A 17,661-nucleotide genomic window follows, 5' to 3' on the forward strand; every position below is an offset into this window, starting at 1 on the left:
GCATGATTCCTATCCTCTGACCAGCTCATGTAGTCACACTATTTATAAGGCTACTCCAGTTCAGTTTCTGGTCAATGGGAACGCCCAGGAAGTTGATAATGGGGGATTCAGCGATCGTAATACTGTTGAATGTCAATGGGAGATGGTTAGATTCTCTCTTGTTCGAGATGGTCATTGCCTGGTACTTGTGTGGCATGAATGTTACTTGCCACTTATCAGCCCAAGCCTGGATATTGTCCAGGTCTTGCTGCATTTCTGCATGGACTGCTTCAGTATCTGAGGAGTCGCGAATGGTGCTGAATGTTGCAATCATCAGCAAACATCCCCACTTCTGACCTGATGATTGAAGGAAGGTCACTGATGAAGTAGTGAAGAAGGGTGAGCCGAGGATACTACCCTGAGGAACTCCAGCAGTAATGTCCTGGAGCTGAGATGATTGACCTCCAACAATCACAACCATTTTCCTTTGTGCTAGGTACAATTCCAACCAGTGGAGAGTTTTCCTCTTGATTCCCATTGACTCCAGTTTTGCTCTGGCTCCATGATGCCATACTCAGTCAAATGCTACCTTGATGTCAAGGGCAGACACTCTCACCTCACCTCTTGAGTTCAGCTCTTTTGTCCTTGTTTGAACCAAGTCTGTAATGAGGTCAGGAGCTGAATGGCCCTGGCGGAACCCAACTGAGTGTCACTGAACAGGTTATTGTGAAGCAAGTGCCACTTGATATCACTATCGATGACACCTTCCATCACTATACTGATGATTGAGAGTACACCGATGCGGCAGCAATTGGCTGGGTTGGATTTGTCCTGCTATCTGTGTACAGGACATACCTGGGCAATTTTCCACATTGCCGAGTAGATGCCAGTGTTGTAGCTGCACTGGAACAGCTTGGCTAGGGGCGCGGCAAGTTCTGGAGCACAGGTCTTCAGTACCATTGCCGGAATATTGCCAGGGCCTGTAGCCTTTGCTGTATCCAATGCCTTCATTCGTTTCTTGATATCACCCGGAGTGAACTGAATTGGCTGAAGACTGAAATCTGTGATGCTGGGGACTTCAGGAGGAGGCCGAGATGGATCATCAACCCGGCACTTCTGGCTGAAGATTGTTGCAAATTCTTCATCCTTGTCTTTTGCACTGATGCGCTGGGCTCCCCCATCATTGAGGTTGGGGATATTTGTGGAGCCACCTCCTCCTGTTGGTTGTTTAATTGTCCACCACCATTCATCATTGGATGTGGCAGGGTGTCGATCTGATCCGTTGGTTGTGGGATCTCTTAGCCCTGTCTATTACATGCTGCTTCTGCTGTTTGGCATGAAAGAAGTCCTGGGCTGTAGCTTCATCAGGCTGACGCCTCATTTCAAGGTATGCCTGGTGCTTCTCCTGGCATGTCCTCCTGCACATCTTCATTGAATTAGGGTTGATCCACAGCTTGTTGGTAATGTTAGAGTGGGGGAATATGCCGGGCCATGAGGTGACAGATTGTGGTTGAGTGCAATTCTGCCGCTGCTAATGGTCCACAGCACCTCATGGATGCCCAGCTACGCATTGCAAGATCTGTTCAAAATCTATCCCATTTAGCACAGTGGTAGTGGCACACAACACAATGCAGGGTATCCTCAATGTGAAGACGGGACTTCATCTCCACAAGGATTGTGCAGTGGTCACTCCTACCAATACTGTCATTGACAGATGCATCTGCGGCAGGCAGATTGGTGAGGATGAGGTCAAGTATGTTTTTCCCTCTTGTTAGTTCCCTCATCACCGACTATTGACATGCTGTTCTCCCTTCGTCAGATACAGGAGAAATGCCGTGAACAACAGATGCCCCTCTACATTGCTTTCATTGATCTCACCAAAGCCTTTGACCTCGTCAGCAGACGTGGTCTCTTCAGACTACTAGAAAAGATCGGATGTCCACCAAAGCTACTAAGTATCATCACCTCATTCCATGACAATATGAAAGGCACAATTCAAGATGGTGGCTCCTCATCAGAGCCCTTTCCTATCCTGAGTGGTGTGAAACAGGGCTGTGTTCTCGCACCCACACTTTTTGGGATTTTCTTCTCCCTGCTGCTTTCACATGCGTTCAAATCCTCTGAAGAAGGAATTTTCCTCCACACAAGATCAGGGGGCAGGTTGTTCAACCTTGCCCGTCTAAGAGCGAAGTCCAAAGTACGGAAAGTCCTCATCAGAGAACTCCTCTTTGCTGACGATGCTGCTTTAACATCTCACACTGAAGAATGCCTGCAGAGTCTCATCGACAGGTTTGCGTCTGCCTGCAATGAATTTGGCCTAACCATCAGCCTCAAGAAAACGAACATCATGGGGCAGGATGTCAGAAATGCTCCATCCATCAATATTGGCGACCACGCTCTGGAAGTGGTTCAAGAGTTCACCTACCTAGGCTCAACTATCACCAGTAACCTGTCTCTAGATGCAGAAATCAACAAGCGCATGGGTAAGGCTTCCACTGCTATGTTCAGACTGGCCAAGAGAGTGTGGGAAAATGGCGCACTGACACGGAACACAAAAGTCCGAGTGTATCAGGCCTGTGTCCTCAGTACCTTGCTCTACGGCAGCGAGGCCTGGACAACGTATGCCAGCCAAGAGCAACGTCTCAATTCATTCCATCTTCGCTGCCTTCGGAGAATACTTGGCATCAGGTGGCAGGACTATATCTCCAACACAGAAGTCCTTGAAGCGGCCAACATCCCCAGCTTATACACACTACTGAGTCAGCGGCGCTTGAGATGGCTTGGCCATGTGAGCCGCATGGAAGATGGCAGGATCCCCAAAGACACATTGTACAGCGAGCTCGCCACTGGTATCAGACCCACCGGCCGTCCATGTCTCCGTTATAAAGACGTCTGCAAACGCGACATGAAATCGTGTGACATTGATCACAAGTCGTGGGAGTCAGTTGCCAGCATTCGCCAGAGCTGGCGGGCAGCCATAAAGACAGGGCTAAATTGTGGCGAGTCGAAGAGACTTAGTAGTTGGCAGGAAAAAAGACAGAGGCGCAAGGGGAGAGCCAACTGTGCAACAGCCCCAACAAACAAATTTCTCTGCAGCACCTGTGGAAGAGCCTGTCACTCCAGAATTGGCTTTATAGCCACTCCAGGCGCTGCTTCACAAACCACTGACCACCTCCAGGCGCGTATCCATTGTCTCTCGAGATAAGGAGGCCCAAAAGAAAAAGAAGTTCCCTCATCACCTACTGCAGACCCAATCGAGCAGCTATGTCTTTTCGGACTCGGCCAGCATGCTCAGTAGTGGTGCTACCGAGCCACTCATAGTGATGGACATTGACATCCCCCAGCCAGACTACATTCTGCGCGCTGTTCCACCTCAGTGCTCCCTCCAAGTGGTGATCAACATAGAGGAGTACTGACTCATCAGCTGAGGGGCGGGGAGAGGGTGTGGTTGGGAGGGGGTGGTAGGTGATAATCAGCAGGAGGTTTCCTTGCCCATGTTTGAACTGATGCCATGAGTTAGACCAAACATTAGTTACACCGTTATGTCAAATCAGTCTGTCTGTTGCCCTGTACATGTCAGTGAGAATCATTCTCAGCGCTCAGAACTCCCAGAAAAAGTAAAGTGGAAAAATGTCATTTCATAACCCAAAGGCTCTTTTCAGAACCACCCACAGTCTCTGTGAAAGGATTAGTTACTGTCAGGAGGGAGTCTGAGATGGAGTATTTGTAACAGTGGATTGATCAGTTTCACATCTGATGAAAGGTCACTGACCTGAAACGTTAACTCTGCTTCTCTCTATACAGATGCTGCCAGACCTGCTGAGTATTTCCAGCATTTCTTGTTTTCATTATAGCACAGAGTTCCCATTTCAAAGTTACAGAATTAACCACAATAATGTACTCTGAGATTCAAGTTAAATACCAGCCCAATATTGACACACATTATGAGTTTATAAGTTTCAGTATTAATTCCCATAGTGCATCCTGACATATACATTAGATATAACATAAGAAATAGGAGCAGGAGTAGGCCATTCGGCCCCTCAAGCCTGCCCCGCCATTCAGTAAGATCATGGCTGATCTGCCCCAGACCTCAGTTCCTCTTTCATGCCAGCTCTTCATAGCCCTCAACTCTCCAATATTTCAAAAATCTATCTACTTCCTCTTTAAATACTTTCAGTGATCTCGTCTCCACAACTGTCTGGGGTAGATAATTCCAGACATTCACTACCCTCTGAGAGAAGAAATTCCTTTGCATCTCAGTTTTAAATGAGTGTCCCCTTATTCTGTAACTATGTCGCCTTGTTTGAGATTCCCCCACTAGTGGAAATATCTTCTCAACATCGACCCTGTTAATAAAAACAAGAAATGCTGGAAATACTCAGCAGGTCTGGCAGCATCTGTGAAGAGAGAAGCAGAGTTAATGTTTCAGGTCAGAGGCCCTTCTTTACCCTGTTAAGCACCCTCAGAATCTTGTTTGTTTCAAAAAGATCACCCCTCATTCTTCTGAACTCGAATAAATAACCTGTTTCGCCGTTCTTGATAAGTCAACCCCTTCATCTCAGGAATCAGCTGAGTGAATCTCTTTTGAACTCGTCCAATGCCAGTACATCCTTTCTTAAGTCTAAATCTCAAGTGCGTCATCAGATTGAGAGAATCTGAAAGATAGTATAACCTGAGATACAAACTGAGAATTCAGTTTAAAACTCCCCCTGGATTGTGAAAATAAAAGATCCAATAGCAATTTAATTTGTAAAGACTGTGCGTTGGATCACATTCCAGCCCTCATCCAGTATCAGACTGGAAGATACTGTAGCAATTCCATCAGTGCAGACTCAGCTCGACATTGCAGAGCAGGGAACATATTTAAACAACCCGGTACACATTTACACAAGATGGATCATATTTACACAAGTAAGAAGATCTTTAACCAACAGGGAACCATTTTACACAATAACAGAGAACATCTTTACACAACAGCGAATACAGTAACACAACAGAGAACATATTACACAGCAGGAAAAATATTTTAAAAACACAGGGGACATCTTTACACAATAGAGAACACGATTACATAAATCATTGGTCTCTCGCTGTCTCTGCCTGGTTTTCTGTGTGTCTTTCTCTGTCTGTTCCTTTCTGGGTCCTGATAATCTCTTCCTGGTTTTCTGTGTGTATTTCTCTGCCTGCCTCATTGTCGGTGCTGTGACTCACTGTCCTTGTGTCATTGTGCAATGAGGGTGAGTCCGTCAGCACGTGTGTTGCTGAGTCTGGGATTCTTGAGCATTCAGACGACAATCCTATTTTTATAAAAACATTGGGGAAATGAACATATTTCACTAACAGGCAGTTAAAATTAAAACAGTAGTTAGCAGAGTGGCGCAGCGGAAGCGTGTTGGGCCCATAACCCAGCGATCAATAGATCGAAACCATTCTCTGCTATTTATGTTCGGTAGTAACACAAACAGTTCACTTTTAAAACATCATAACAAGATGCTTCCTGAGGCACTCGACTGCAATCAGCTTTTTTCTTCTCGTGAACACATCAATCAGTAACAATTCACTTTTGCTCACACGAACACAAGCTGCACAAACTGCAAACACGGACCAGCCGTGTCTCTCCCCTTTGTCAACCCCTTCCGGCAGAGCCTCTGCTCCACCACCAGATGGTGATGTTGGCCACAATAAAACCAGGGCAAACGGTCACAGTTGGGAGACGGTCAGCAACAGAAAATAAAACAATAATAGGGAAAGCCTTTACACAACAACAGGGGACATCTTTACACAACAGAAAACATATTTACACAACAGGAAATACCTTCAGATAACAGGGAGAACACAATCATACAAATGCCTTGTTTCTCCATCTCAGTCTCGTTGTCTCTCTCTCTGTCCCTCACTTTTGCTTCCTCATCGTCCATTCTTGGTTTTCTGTGTGTTTTTCTCTCTGTCCCGTTGTCGATGGTGTTACTCAGCGGCCTTGTAACATTGTGTAGCCAGGCTGAGCCTCCCAACACCTGTGTTGCTGTAATAAAAACAGAAAATGCTGGAAATGCTCAGTAGGTCTGGCAGCATCTGTGCAGAGAGAAACAGTTAACAGTTCAGGTCGGTTTCCTTAGCTCACATTAACTTTGTTTCTTTCTCCACAGATGCCGCCAGACCTGCTGACTATTTCAAGCATTTTCTGTTTATGTTTCAGATTTCCAGCATCTGCAGTATTTTGCTTTTGTACGTGTGTTGCTATGTCTGGGACTGTTTGAGTGCAATGCTATTGCTTTATAAACAGCGTTGAAACAAACATTTATCTCGCGAACACACAGCACGAACACACAGCTGGATATAAACAGCAGCCTGCAGCAGAGGGCGCAGTGGAAGTTTATTAACACAAATAATTCACCAACACTATATTTACTGCTGCCCACAATCACACCATGCTTCATCTTAACACGTTTTAATCTTAATTTACATCAACTTCTTGCTTCCAACAAACACTTCAATTTGGAACACAGCTTCCAAATCACCTTTATTCACAAACCCGAACACAAGCTGCAAATGCTGCAAACACACACCAGCCCAGACTTTCCCCTTTCTGTCAACCCATTCCTGCATCACTGCCTCTCCATCAACAGTTGTCGCTAGAATCATACAATCATAGAATGGCTAAAGCACAGAAGGAGGTCGTTCAGCCTGTCGAACCCGTGCTGGCTCTCTGTTGGAGCAACTCACCTCGTCTCACTCCCCAGTCAGTTCAATTTTGGTGGTGGGAAAACTTCTCGAAAGAATAATTCGGGACAAAATTAATAGTCCCATGGACAAATGTGGGTTAATTCAAGAAAGCCAGCATGGATTTCTTAAGGGAAAATCATGTTTAACTGTCCTTCTGGAGTTTTTTGATGAGGTAACAGAGAGGGTTGATGAGGGCAATGCTGTTGATGTGGTGTACATGGACTTTCAAAAAGTCTGGCAGCATCTGAAAGGTCACTGAGCTGAAACATTAACTCTGTTTTTCTCTCCACAGATGCTGCCAGACCTGCTGAGTACTTCCAGCACTTTTTGTTTATATTTCAGATTTCTAGCATCTGCAGTATTTTGCTTTTATTGACTTTCAAAAGGAGTTTGATGCAATGCAACACAACAGACTTGTGAGCAAAGTTATAACTCATGGAATAAAAGGGACAGTAGTAACATGGATATGGAATTGGCTGAGTGACAGGAAACAAAGAGTAGTGAGCAATGGATGTTCTTCGGACTAGAGGAAGGTTTGTAGTGGAGTTCCCCAGGAGTCAGTGTTGGGACCCTTGCCTTTCCTGATATATATTAATGACCTAGACCTTGGTGTACAGGGCAGAATTTCAAAGTTTATGGATGATATGAAAATTGGAAGCATTGTGAACTGTAAGGATGATAGTGCAGAACTTCAAAAGGACATAGACAAGTTGGTGGAATGGGAGGACAGATGACAGGTGAAGTTCAATGCAGAGAAATGTGAATTGATTCATTTTGGTAGGAAGAACATGGAGAGACAATACAGAATAAAGGGTACAATTCTAAAGGGGGTCCAGGAGCAGAGGGCCCTGGGGGTATAAGTCATTGATTGAGAGAGCGGTTAATAAAGCATACAGTATCCTCGGCTTTAGTGATAGAGGCATAGAGTACAAGAACAAGGCGGTCATGTTGAACTTGTATAAGACACTAGACTCAGCTGAAGTACTGAGTCCAGTTCTGGGCGCACACTTTAGGAAAGATGTGAAGGCATTGGAGAGATTATGGAAAAGATTCATGAGAATGGTTCCAGGGATGAGGAACTTCAGTTATGAAGATAGATTGGAGAAGTTAGGACTGTTTTCCTTGGAGAAAAGAAGGCTAAGAGGAGATTTCATAGTGGTATTCAAAATGATGAGGGGTGTGGACAGAGTGGATAGGGAGAAACTGTTCCCACTTGTGAAAGGATTGAGAACGAGAGGGCACAGATTTAAAGTAATTGGTAAAAGAAGCAAAAGCGACATGAGGAAAAACTTTTTCACACAGCGAGTGGTTAAAGTATGAACTGCCTGAGAATGTGATGGAGGCAGGTTCAGTTGAAGAATTCAAAGGGGAATTAGACTGTTCTCTGAAAAGGAAGAATGTGCAGGATTATGGGGAGAAGACGGGGAAGTGACATGAGGTGAATTGCTCATTTGGAGAGTCAGTGCAGACATGATGGGCCAAATGGCCTCCTTCTGTGTAGTAACAATTCTGTGATTCTGTGATTCCAATATTCGAGTCATTTCTATATATGGTGGTCCTGACACTGACCCTTGTGGACATCACTGTTCACCATCTTCCATTCTGAAAAACAGCCAAATACCACAACTCGCTTTTCTTGATATTTCATCCATTTTTTAATCGAAGCAGATACTGACCCTCCTATTCCAGGAGCCTGAGTTTTGTTACCCAGCCTTTTATGTGGTAGTTTGTCAAACGCTTTCTTAAAATCCACATAGGCAACATCCATTGCTTTCCTTTCATCAACCTTTTCTGTTACTTCATCAAAAAAATCAGTTATTTATTAATAGATGCAGCACTGAAACAGACCCTTCGGCCCATCAAGTCTGTGTCAACCAACAACCACCCATTTATACTAATCCTACATTAATCCTACATTCCCTGTCACATCCCCCACCATTCTTCTCCCACCTCTCTACACTAGGGGCAATTTACAATGGCCAATTTACCTATCAATCTGCAAGTCTTTGGCTGTGGGAGGAAACCGGAGCACCCGGCGGAAACCCACGCAGTCACAGAGAGAACTCAAATAATGAACTGATTGCCTCATTAGTTCTGTGAATAATACAATGATTTAATAGACAAAGATTTGAAACATTCCTGCCCATAAATCTTGATAACAGAGAGTGTGTGGATCTCCTGGCTCAGAATGTTTAATGGATACAGTCCTCATATCCGACAAGGAACCCCTGAACATCCACAGTAAAGACAGTGTGGATGAGGAAATGTAAGAGCCGGGAGCTGAAACTTAGGGACGGCCGAGCTCTCCTGTCATTGAGCTTGTGTGTCTGCTCTGCTCGCCGCACTTCCGGCTCTACTTTGTTTCCAATGAAAAGATGAAAAGGGCCGTTCGGTTTTCCTCTCACTGACAGCGTGTTTCATTCGGGTTAATATAACCCGGGACTTTTGCTGCTGAAATGAATTCTGCAAGGTCCCAGCAAACACACCAGCTCCCTCCTTTCACCTCTCTTTCTATTGGATTGTTTTACCAGGAGGGGCTCAATAATAACAAACCCCCTGCAGGGAATGACCACAAATTGAGCATGTAAATGGGGCAAGTGGGCAGCTTTCTGGGTTCTAGGTTCTCCCTACCCCGCCCCTCCCTCCCTCCAGTCCAAGCCCCTCTTCACTTTCTTTGGGACTTTGATGAGGGTGAAATGGGGAAAGTTCCCATTGATGTTTGAATGCTGTATTGCTGCAGGGATCTGCGCAGGCGCGATGAAGCCCCGCCCCCAGTGAGACGTCACAATGAGGAGTGGAGCGCATGCGCAGCCTTTCCCCAACCCAGTCTGTGAAGTCATTCACTCAATCAGGGGAAGATGGTTTAAATCAGCTGCGAATGGAGACTTCCCGGGCCTGGGGGAAGGGAACAAACAGCATCTGCTTCCAGCAGCCACTGCTTTGGAACCTGAATGGATGTGGTTATTCTTGGACACAAAGAAAAGTGCAGCGAGCTTTTTCCAACACACTAAAATAAAAGCAAAATACTGCGGATGCTGGAAATCTGAAACAAAAACAAGAAATGCTGGAATCACTCAGCTGATCTGGCAGCATCTGTGGAAAGAGAAGCAGAGTTAACGTTTCCAACATTCCGAAGAAGGGTCACTGACCCGAAACGTTAACTCTGCTTCTCTTTCCACAGATGCTGCCAGACCTGCTGAGTGATTCCAGCATTTCTTGTTTTTGTTTCGTGCCAACACACAGTCGGTACAGGATCACTCCCAAAGCACAGAGATACTGCCAGCTCATCAGTTCCACTGCAACAAACAAAAGAAGTAGTCAGACACTGATCCCAAAGTCAAGAGACACATTTTCAATCCAACAGTCAAACAACAGCAGGAGAGACAGAAGTTGTTTCCATTTCACTCCAATTCAGTACAGCTGATAGGTTGATACATCAATCGCAGTCCAAAAACAAACTCACTGTCAGATCTAAATAAACTCTGTCACCATGGCCACATTTAAAAAATAAAACTTGAAATTGAACAGACAAAATTTACCTGATTGAAAGGTACAGAATGAATGCAAGGAGGCTTCAAGGGGATTTGGACAGGGTAAGTGAATGGGCAAGAACGTGGCAGACGGAATATAATGTGAATAAGTGTGAAGTTCTCCACTTTGGTAGAATAAACAGAAAGACAGAGTATTTCTTAAATGGTGAGAGGTTGGAAAGTGTTGATGTCCAAAGGGACCTGGGTGTCCTTGTTCATGAGACACTAAAAGCTAGTGTGCAGGTGCAGAAAGCAATTAATAATGCAAATGGTATGTTGTCTTCATTGAAAGGGGATTTGAGTACATGGTTAAACATGTATTGCTTCAATTGTATAAAGTCTAGATGAGACCGCACCTGGAATATTCTGTACAATTTTGGTTTCCTTATCTAAGGAAGGATAGACGTGTCATGGAGAGAGTGCAACGGAGATTCACCAGACTAATCCCCTGGGATGGTGGGATTGTCTTATGATGAGACACTGCAGAAACTGGGCCGAAATTCTCTGGAGTTTCGAAGAATGAAAGGTGATCTCATTGAAACAGACAAAATTCTTACAGGGTGTGACAGGGTAGATATGGATAGGATGTTTCCTTTGTCTGGTGAGTCTAGAACAAGGAGACACAGTCTCAGAATAAGGATAGGCTATTTGAGACTGAGATGAGCAGGAATTTCTTTACTCAGTGGGTGGGAACTCTGTGGAATTCTTTATCCCAGAGGGCTGTGGAGCCTCAATCATTGAACATATTCAAGACAGAAATCGATAGATTTCTAAATACCAACGGGATCAAGGGATATGGAGATCGCAGGGAAAAATGGCGTAGAGGTAGATGATCAGTCACGATCTGTTTGAATGGCGGAGCAGGCTCGATGGGCTGAATGGCCTAATGCCCCTATTTCCTATGATCCCATGAATCCCAATAATGTACATCAGACGTTAGACCAAGTCATGCATTACATACCAGTTCAAAAATCCCACAGAGATTAAGACTGAAAGATACAGTATCAATTCCATTACTACAAAATGAAGGACTTGGAGCTTGCAGACCAGCCCATGTATAAGATTGAAAGTTATATTTTCATTCACAATCGTTTTCACAGAGCTAAATATTAAATAACAATCCACAACTTGTACAGGACTACCAAATAAAACCTACAACTGTAAAATACAGTTAATCCATTTTTTAAATTAAACACAAGGCAAACAAATATTGAAACATCAAGAGAGCGGGAAACAGTGAGAGCAGAATGGAGCATAAAGAGCCCAGGAGAGGGAGCAAGAGTTCACTCAGAGAGCAGGGAACAGCGAGAGCAGATGCAAAAAAAGGCAAAGGAAAACACAATTAATGGGAGAACACTGAATGGTGTAGAGGAAGTGAGGGACGTTGGAGTGAATGTCCACAGATCCCTGAAGGTAGCAGGACAGGTCAATAAGGTGGTTCAGCAGGTATATGGAATCCTTTCCTTTATTAGCTGAGGTACAGAATATAAGGGTGATCTGGGTGTCCATGTCAATAAGTCACTGAAAGCTGACATGTAGGTGCAGCATGCAATTAAGAAGGCTAATAGTATGTTAGCCTTTATCGCAAGAGGATTTGAATACAGGAATAGTGAATTCTTGCTTCAATTGTAAAGAACCTTGGTGAGACCGCACTTGGAGTACTGTGTGCAGTTTTGGTCCCCTGACCTTAGGAATGATATTATTGCCACAGAGGGAGTGCAACAAAGGTTCATCAGACTTGTTCCTGGGATGGTGGGACTGTCCTATGAAGAGAGATTGGGGAAACGGGCTGTATTCTCTAGAGTTTCAAAGAATGAGAGGTGATCCCATTGAAACCCACAAAATACTTAAAGGACAGTCAGGGTAGATGCAGCTGAGATGTTTCTCCTGGTTGGGGAGTCGAGAACCAGGGGACGCAATTTCAAAATAATGGGGAAACCACTTAGAACAAAGAACAAAGAAAATTACATCACAGGAACAGGCCCTTCGGCCCTCCAAGCCTGCGCTTATCCAGATCCTCTATCTAAACCTGTCGCCTATTTGCTAAGGGTCTGTATCTCTTTGCTTCCTGCCCATTCATGTATCTGTCTAGATACATCTTAAAAGACGCGATCGTGTCCACGTCTACCACCTCCGCTGGCAACGTGTTCCAGGCACCCACCACCCTCTGTGTAAAGAACTTTCCACGCATATCCCCCCTAAACTTTTGCCCTCTCACTTTGAACTCGTGACCCCTCGTAATTGAATCCCCCACTCTGGGAAAAAAGCTTCTTGCTATCCACCCTGTCTATACCTCTCATGATTTTGTACACCTCAATCAGGTCCCCCCTCAACCTCCGCCTTTCTAATGAAAATAATCCTAATCTACTCAACCTCTCTTCATAGCTAGCGCCCTCCATACCAGGCAACATCCTGGTGAACCTCCTCTGCACCCTCTCCAAAGCATCTACATCCTTTTGGTAATGTGGCGACCAGAACTGCACGCAGTATTCCAAATGTGGCCGAACCAAAGTCTTATACAACTGTAACATGACCTGCCAACTCTTGTACTCAATACCCCGTCCGATGAAGGAAAGCATGCCGTATGCCTTCTTGACCACTCCATTGACCTGCGTTGCCACCTTCAGGGAACAATGGACCTGAACACCCAAATCTCTCTGTACATCAATTTTCCCCAGGACTTTTCCATTTATTGTATAGTTCACTCTTGAATTGGATCCTCCAAAATGCACCACCTCGCATTTGCCCGGATTGAACTCCATCTGCCATTTCTCTGCCCAACTCTCCAACCTATCCATATTCTGCTGTATCCTCTGACAGTCCCCTTCACTATCTGCTACTCCACCAATCTTAGTGTCGTCTGCAAACTTGCTAATCAGACCACCTATACTTTCCTCCAAATCATTTATGTATATCACAAACAACAGTGGTCCCAGCACGGGTCCCTGTGGAACACCACTGGTCACACGTCTCCATTTTGAGAAACTCACTTCCACTGCTACTCTCTGTCTCCTGTTGCCCAGCCAGTTCTTTATCCATCTAGCTAGTACACACTGGACCCCATGCGACTTCAATTTCTCCATCAACCTACCATGGGGAACCTTATCAAACGCCTTACTGAAGTCCATGTACATGACAGCTACAGCCCTTCCCTCATCAATCAATTTTGTCACTTCCTCAAAGAATTCTATTAAGTTGGTAAGACATGACCTTCCCTGCACAAAACCATGTTGCCTATCACTGATGAGCCCATTTTCTTCCAAATGGGAATAGATCCTATCCCTAAGTATCTTCTCCAGCAGCTTCCCTACCACTGACGTCAGGCTCACCGGTCTATAATTACCTGGATTATCCCTGCTACCCTTCTTAAACAAGGGAACAACATTAGCAATTCTCCAGTCCTCCGGGACCTCACCCGTGTTTAAGGATGCTGCAAAGATATCTGTTAAGGCCCCAGCTAATTCCTCTCTCGCTTCCCTCAGTCACCTGGGATAGATCCCATCCGGACCTGGGGACTTGTCCACCTTAATGCCTTTTGGAATACCCAACACTTCCTCCCTCCTTATGCCGACTTGACGTAGAGTAATCAAACATCTATCCCTAACCTCAACATCTGTCATGTCCCTCTCCTCGGTGAATACCGATGCAAAGTACTCGTTTAGAATCTCACCCATTTTCTCTGACTCCACGCATAATTTTTCTCCTTTGTCCTTGAGTGGGCCAATCCTTTCTCTAGTTACCCTCTTGCTCCTTATATATGAATAAAAGGCTTTGGGATTTTCCTTAACCTTGTTTGCTAAAGATATTTCATGACCCCTTTCAGCCCTCTTAATTCCTCGTTTCAGATTGGTCCTACATTCCCAATATTCTTCCAAAGCTTCGTCTTTCTTCAGCTGCGTAGACCTTATCTATGCTTCCTTTTTCCTCTTAGCTAGTTTCACAATTTCACCTGTCATCCATGATTCCCATATCTTGCCATTTCTATCCCTCATTTTCACAGGAACATGTCTCTCTTGCACGCTAAATCAACCTCTCTTTAAAAGCCTCCCACATATCAAATGTGGATTTATCTTCAAACAGCTGCTCCCAATCTACATTCCCCAGCTCCTGCCGAATGTTGGTATCGTTGGCCTTCCCCCAATTTAGCACTCTTCCTTTAGGACCACTCTCATCTTTGTCCATGAGTATTCTAAGACTTACGGAATTGTGATCACTATTCCCAAAGTAGTCCCCTACTGAAACTTCAACCACCTGGCCGGGCTCATTCCCCAACACCAGGTCCAGTCTGGCCCCTTCCCGAGTTGGACTATTTACATACTGCTCTGGAAAACCTTCCTGGATGCTCCTTACAAATTCTGCTCCATCTAGACCTCTAACACTAAGTGAATCCCAGTCAATGTTGGGAAAATTAAAATCTCCTATCACCACCACCCTGTTGCTCCTACATCTTTCCATAATCTGTTCACATATTTGTACCTCTGTCTCATGCTTGCTGTTGGGAGGCCTGCAGTACAGCCCCAACATTGTTACCGCACCCTTCCTATTTCTGAGTTCTGCCCATATTGCCTCACTGCTCGAGTCCTCCATAGTGCCCTCCTTCAGCACAGCTGTGATATCCTATTTGACCAGTAATGCAACTCCTCCACCCATTTTACCTCCCTCTCTATCCCGCCTGAAGCATCGATATCCTGGGATATTTAGTTGCCAATCGTGCCCTTCCCTCAACCAAGTCTCAGTAATAGCAATAACATCATACTCCTAGGTCCTAATCTAAGCCCTAAGTTCTTCTGCCTCACCTACTACGCTTCTTGCATTAAAACAAATGCACCTCAGACCACCAGTCCCTCTGCGTTCATCATCTGCTCCCTGCCTACTCTTCCCCTTAGTCACGCTGACTTCATTATCTGGTTCCTTACAGGCTTTAGTTACTACCTCCTTACTGTCCACTGACCTCCTCATTTGGTTCCCATCCCCCTGCCACATTAGTTTAAACCCTCCCCAACAGCGTTAGCAAAAGCACCCCCAAGGACACATAGGACAGAGATGAGGAGAAATGTTGTTACTCAGAAGGTTGTGAATCTTTGGAATTCTTTACCCCAGAGGGCTGTGGAAGCTCAGTCATTGAGTATGTTTAAAGCAGAGATTGACAGATTTCTAAATACAAATGATATAAGGGAATATGAGGAAAGTGTGGGGAAAAGGGCATTTAAGTGGATGATCAACCATGATCATATTGAATGGTGGGGCAGGCTCGATGGGCTGAATGGCCGACTCCTGCTCCTATGTTCCGATGTTCCTAACTCCACATGATCGGCGAGGCACAGCTTCAGGCCGACTTGTCGGGTGGTGTAAACAGATATCACTGCTTCTGATCTTCACCAGAACAGAGTGAGATGTAACATTGATCATCAAACAGACTGTGAGAGAATACAACAGAGTAAAAGACTGTGGAATAACAAATAGATTTGATTGGAATGTTGAATTTTGATTGGAATGGATAAAACAGCAGATTAAATTGGGATTCTCATCATTATATTGATCTGGGACAGAAAAACGAAACTGATGGAAAGAAGGGAAGAAGGAAGAAAAGAAAGGATGGAACTGTTCAGTTTTTTGAGTTTTTTCACCCACCCATCAAAGCTGGATTAAAAAGAAGATGCAAATAACAAATAATTTCACCAAAAAGAGAGATTAAATGCTGCCGAAACCTTGGATCGAAGGATGCCCCAATAGATCACCTGTTTAACTGTCTCCTCACTGGGGGATTTCAATCAGTGAGTGATATTATTCTCTACCGTTTTTTTTTTGTTAAATGAACCCAGAACTGTCACTTGGAATTAATATCTGTGTTTCGACTCCTGAATAATAAAATTGTGAATTTCTCGATATTTTCTGGACACATTTCCAGCTGAAAGAACTAAGAACTCTTTTCTAATTTACACAATACTATATACACACTCATCAAGCCTCCGATACTGACATCCTTGGTGCTGCTCTCTCCTCCCAAACCTCATCTCATGTGACTGTTACATCATCACTCTGACAGTGGGAGGGGTTGAAGCCACTGTTTTCAGCATTAACCTTTTACATCCTTGCAATACACTGTCTGTCCAAAAAATGGGTGGAGGGAACTTCTTTCATTTATTGAAACACCAACATCTGCCAGTTGAAAATCAACTCAAACCCATCAGAGAGAGAGAGAGAGACTGTCAGAGAACTTCCTGCATCCAGTCCTGACCCTGTTACACTCCGCAACTGCTCACCCAGACCCCACTGAACACTGTTCCCGAGACACTTCAAATACTGTTTACAAAAGGCAGAAAAGGTCAAAGTTAATCACAGCTGTATTGAATAGAACAAAGTTTAATATCTTCTCACCGTCTCTCGGTAACCACATGAGACACAGGTTTTCTTATTCGCTTCCTTTGATTTTTCTTGTTCCTGACTGACAAATATTCCAAACCTCGGCTCAACCCTCTCGCTTGCGTCATGTCCCAGTCACGGTTGAAAGCAACACATAACGACAGAAACACTCTGAAACATACAACACGGTCACACTTTCCTTCAGTGAGATGAATGTCGAGCTTTTTTTCCAGGTTGAATGCATCTGTGAACAAACTTCTATGAAAGAAGTTGCCTTTGAAATATCAGCACTGAATTTCTGTCCAAGGAGGAACAGCCATTCCAAACTCAGATCCTTCACAATGGCTGTTTTCTCCTGTGACTGAAATTCATTATGTAATTTGAATTCGAAGTCAAAGTTCACAAGACATGGATAAAATTATTGATTAGGAAACTTCGAAAGCACACTGTAACAAGGCTCTGCTGGGAGTTGAACCCAGGATCTCCTGTTTACTAGACAGGTGCTGTAACCAACTAAGCTACAGAGCCAGATTGAAAGTGCTTGTGCAGTTGAAATCAGAGAAGGGCACTATTTATTCTCAAAAAAAAACAACAAATGCTGGAACCACTTCGCAGGTCTGGCAGCATCTGTGGAAAGAGAAGCAGAGTTAACGTTTTGGGTCAGTGACCCTTCTTCGGAACTTCCGAAGAAGGGTCATTGACCCGAAACGTTAACTCTGCTTCTCTTTCCACAGATGCTGCCAGACCTGCTGAGTGGTTCCAGCATTTATTGTTTTTATTTCAGATTTCCAGCATCCGTAGTATTTTGCTATTATTTATTCTCATCCCATTTCTCCACTGGTCACAGCATATTTTAACTTTTCCCACTTACTGATACAGTCAATCATATTCTCTATTTTTCCCAGAACTGAGAATGAATGTTTTGGAAGAAAATACATAATTCAATTTTTTCCAAAAGGTTACAGAACACAACATGTGAGTAATATTCCCCATTGCTTTCTCAGTGCTGATGGATTGTGAAGCGGGAGTCAGCCAGAAGTCCCACTGAGCCGCAGTGACTCTG

The 17,661-nt window shown here is 44.4% G+C and overlaps 1 non-coding gene across 1 annotated transcript; it reads right to left on the minus strand.

Moving 5' to 3' along the window:
• Positions 1 to 17,052: 17,052 nt before the first annotated feature.
• trnat-agu (transfer RNA threonine (anticodon AGU)) lies at positions 17,053 to 17,126 on the minus strand. Its single transcript has one exon. It is a non-coding gene; the product is annotated as a tRNA-Thr (tRNA).
• Positions 17,127 to 17,661: the final 535 nt, after the last annotated feature.

This window comes from Heterodontus francisci, unplaced genomic scaffold (genome assembly GCF_036365525.1).
Source record: "Heterodontus francisci isolate sHetFra1 unplaced genomic scaffold, sHetFra1.hap1 HAP1_SCAFFOLD_597, whole genome shotgun sequence".
Taxonomy (NCBI): domain Eukaryota; kingdom Metazoa; phylum Chordata; class Chondrichthyes; order Heterodontiformes; family Heterodontidae; genus Heterodontus; species Heterodontus francisci.